This window comes from Thermobia domestica, chromosome 12 (assembly GCF_964235325.1).
Source record: "Thermobia domestica chromosome 12, izTheDome1.hap1.1, whole genome shotgun sequence".
NCBI lineage: Eukaryota > Metazoa > Arthropoda > Insecta > Zygentoma > Lepismatidae > Thermobia > Thermobia domestica.
In genome coordinates, this window is record NC_137465.1 from 104,250,422 (window position 1) to 104,255,191 (window position 4,770).

Below are 4,770 nucleotides of genomic sequence, written 5' to 3' on the forward strand. Positions count from 1 at the left end.
AGGTGAACTTGCACATTATATATCAGGCGATGTAGATGTAGTGGCAGTCAGAAACAAATCATCACATTTCTCCCCGATAAACAAATTTTAAATTGGATTATTGGGAGGATAGTCCCTCCAGTTCCAAATTGGAGGGGACATGTCCCCCTCATCCCCCCGGAATTTAAACCAGCAGATAAGATACAAATCAAAAAACGTGGATATCTAGTTACATCGAGAATCTTTACTCCGAACAGAATCTCCCCATTCCTTTTACCTGTTACTTTGTTAAATTTCCAGTACTAACTAAGTTCAGTACTAACTAAGCCACTCAAAAGAATTAGTTAGAGGCTCATCTTTTGTTCCCCTCCACGGAAATCTTTCGTAAAAGGCGAAAGATTTATATGATTTGAAGGGAAACCAAAGTTGTCCATATCTTACTTTGCTGTAATTGACAAGTTTAAATGAATGAGTGCAGGGTTCTGGCAAGAGAACCCCTGCTTCACATAAGAGATGAAGAGCATTGGAAGTTAAAGGCATGTGAAGTAAACACTGAGACGCAACTGTCGCAGTCTCGTAGAGTATATGACTTGTGGACAATGCTCTAAATTTATAGTGAAATTTTTCCTCATCGAAGAACGGATTGGATGCTAGAGAAAAATAAGCGGCATGATTGGTTGTTGGATTAGCCAATGGTGTTGCCTGGAGTTGCTCTTGTAAGGGTTTAGTCCTGTATAGATCCACAGAAGTTTAGCTGAAAAGTTCTGATATCATGTCAATGAGAATGGACATTTTGGTGAAAATGTCAGTTTCTTCTTTTAATTCCTGAACATGTTTACGAATGACGTCCATGAATCTTGAAATATTGAGGTCTTGAAGTAATTGAAGGAGTTCCTTAAGTGGAGTGAGAACACCTTCTGAAGTAGAGTGAACGCACTGTTTTGAACACACTGTTTTCTTCCATGATGGTGCATCTTCGGAAGTAACAGCTTTAACGTCTGAAGTCACCAAAGTAGGCCAGTTAGACCAGTCTGCTGGAGATTCGGTAGGAGCTGGTTGAGTTGAAGTTCGATCAGACTGCTGAGTTGAAGTACTAGTCTGCTTTGTCCTGTTTTGAATAAGCATCTGAATGCGAGGGCAGCCCGTATAATTGGCAGGGTGAGCCCCCTAACAATTGGCACACTTGGCAGGGATTGTTTGCCTGTCAATTTTGGAGCATTCGTAAGTGCAGTGAGAGCTAGTGCATTTTACACAGTGCGATTGGGCCTGGCAGGTGCTTTGAGCATGGCCAAAGCGCTGACATTTATAGCTTATGAAGGTAAGCTTTCTTCTGAAAGGGTTAAATACAAATCTTCATTGAAAGTAATAGATCTTCTTTAAATATAGTAGTGGCACGTAGTGTCTTCATTAATGTCACTAGAAAAAGTGGAAGAATTGTCTTCCAAGTCCTGATTCTCGGTTGGGAGTAGTTAGCTGAGTGACAGTTAAAACCGGAAAACCTTTATCGTGAAGAGCTGTAGTTATATCAGAAATCGCTATACCCATGGGTAAGTTACGTAAATTACGTCTTTAACAGTTTCGTTCTTTTTCCCTATTTCAGTGACTGAAGATTTTGTGCGTCACAGATGTCCTGGATGATAGCATTGTCGTCCTAAATTGAACACTTGATCTTGAGGTAACCTTTCATAAATAAGAAGGTGGTAGTTGCACAACAATTCTTATTTATTGTATCAATTAATATATATCCTTTATGATGGGGGCAGTCATAAATATAGATCCAGGTCTTGGAGAAGGCTTGAGTTGTATCTATTTGTTCCTCACTTATTTCGTCACTTGCAAGTGCCGAATATTTATTAGAAGTAGATACTATCGGCAATTCGTGCGAAGCAGCTGGTTTACAGGTCCGTTTGGCGGGTTGAAAACCATTGTCCGGGTTGTCCGTAGGATGTTTGCTTTCTGAAGGAGTCGTATTTTTTAACAAGTTTTATTACCATCCAATGCATGGGCGGGCCATAGCAGACAACACCTTCTCTGTGGCCTAGTCGTAATAGCGGTAGTCACAACCTAGTTCCACAAGGAACAATAACGTATAATGAGTACTAATGGTATTTAAATCTGAAGTAAATTTAAATTATAACACTCTCACATTATAATACGTTTAAGACATAATAATAATTTAACTAAAATATACTTAGTTCATTTATATTATTTGCAGCAGAATATTGAGAACTTGGTTGACAGTGCAAAAATGCTCAATGCTACCATCCTACCATCTATTGCTCTTTATTGAACTATATTTTTTATAAATTCTGAATACTACATTCGTCAAATAGTAATATACTATAGGTAGGAAAGATACTTGGCAATAGTAGTATGATTTAGGTTTTTCAACTTCAAAAGACCCCGCTGATAGTAGAATCTGTTAGTTTTAATGAGTAGAAAGTATCCTGTTAATTGCTTGGTACATGAGAAGAAAGATGTCATGGTTTCTAAACGTTTTGAGTGTTTTCTTGGAAAGATTGAATGACCTTTGGTGTGTCCACGCAGGACCATGGTCCCTCCAGGACCTTTGACATGTCCATGCAGGACCATGGCCCCTCCTGGACCACAGCCAGGCCTCTCTTATTTGTTGAAATAGTTCCCCTTGGTTTAGCGTCATTAGGATCATGTTTCATGGTCTCTGCTTATGTAATGGTTCTTAAAACGGTTCCGAATGGTCCTATCGACCTCCTATAGCCCTGCATTGCTCAGAACCCCTCCAATGGTTTCCTGCATATGTAATGGTTCTTAAAATAGTCCCAATGGTCCTATGGATCTCCTATAGCCCTGCATTGCTCAGGCCCCCTCCAATGATTCCCTGCTTATGTAATAGTCCCTATAGCCAAGGTAAAGAGTGGTCCCCAATAAATTTCCTATAGCCCTACTTATGTATTGACAATTGTAATTGAACCCGGTCAAAGTTAACTTATGGTAGAAGCATACATTGTTGAAAACGAAACTAGCATACACTTATCTTGTATTAAATCAAAATGCTTGAGAAATAATAGACTGAGGAAAAGTGGGAGAACCCCGAGACAAACCACGGACACAATTATTATATATATATTAGGAACATTCTTAAGAGAAACTTGTTTCGAAACAACAACAACAATAATAATAATAATAATAATAATAAAACTAGTTGGTAATAAGGTACTATCTTTAAAAAATAGTGGAATGATAATGTTGAAGGAAGCCGGAGAAGTCCACGAAAACCCACAGACACATACACGGTCGATACTATAAATCTAGTTAGAGAAATTTCTTTCGATGTTGTAAATTTTTATAAAAAAGCGTTAAGATTTATTTTACACTACTGAAAAAAATATTGGAATGAAAAGTGGGGAGGAAACACGAGAACCCCGAGAAAATCCACGGGGCATACTAGAAGCCTAGCTTGTTGAAAACCAACTTAACATATATAACGTCGTCAATCCTGCGGCGAGAACCACCAAATATTATTTATAACGACAATCGCAATATTTTATATGACAACACTTATTCAAATGCCCTCAGTCATATTTATATTTAGAACAAGCTACGAAAATCACATAAAACAGTTTATATGGCATTTAACTGTCCTTTCTTTTATTGAGGCATACAAGTACTAAAATTAATACACACCTTTAAAGATTATGTGTATATCCTCCTTTTAAGATGGATCCGGAATTACATCATTTATTTACAATTCGTTGTTATGACAACCTAAAGACGTAAACTCATCAAATCACCATCTCTACATAATAATCCTAGAATCAATTTGAAAATTCTTCTTCGAACTGGTTAGTGCCTATTTTAAAATCACACACTGCCCAGAAATACACGAAAAGATATTTAAAAATATACAGAAAATACAAGATATCGTTCATGACGTCGCCCGAAACATGGGACTTTCTTTTATTGAGTTTACGAATAAAAGAAAAGAATCCTGGATTATTAAGTAATACATAATAATCAATCGAGTTTTCGAATACACCTGTTATATATAAAAATTATAACTTATATAAATATATTTCATATTTATTTTAAGCCTTATCATTGACTTCATTTATTTACATATTTTAACGATGATAAGGCACATTCGAAATTCGATTTACAAGTTATTTAATATTATTTCATTTTAAATACTTTTCGGGTCCATTCAAATGTCCGTTGCAAGTTAATACGTATTTATTGGGCATACTGAAGAAGGTTTTGAAAAAGATGTATTTATGATACTGAGATGGTTGTTCTTTGAATGAGGAAGGATCAAGTACATATATTTTCAAAAAAATAATGGTATTCACGATAAAAGAAAATTATTAATATCATAACAAAAATTAAAGTTACAGTTTGAACAAAAGACAGATAAGATCTTGTCGTAATCAGGAATGCACAGAATTTAAATAAAATGTGAACGATAAACGGAATCATACCGACACTTACAATAAAGCAAAACACAAAATTAAGGGAATATATTACAACAATTAGTTTATGTTACATATCCAACTAATTCATTTCTTATATTAGATATAATAAATTAGAATACAACGATGACACGTTGCATATTTCTAAAGTTCTTTGTTTTCCATTTTGAGAATTAGTGCCATCTGTTATAGGCCATTCATGTTGACTTTAGTCGCAATCTCAGCTGGAACGAAAGTCTTAACTAATTCCATCCATTTACTTCTAGTATACTTTGAAGAATATGCCAAAATGTAGTTCATAAAAAAGTGTTATGATTTGAACGAAAGAAGTTCTTATCAAGATCAG

General features: G+C 35.7%; 1 non-coding gene across 1 annotated transcript; it reads right to left on the reverse strand.

Moving 5' to 3' along the window:
* Positions 1-288: 288 nt before the first annotated feature.
* LOC145667166 (U5 spliceosomal RNA) lies at positions 289-408 on the reverse strand. The gene has a single exon (XR_014127876.1). It is a non-coding gene; the product is annotated as a U5 spliceosomal RNA (small nuclear RNA).
* Between the last annotated feature and the right edge of the window lie 4,362 nt (positions 409-4,770).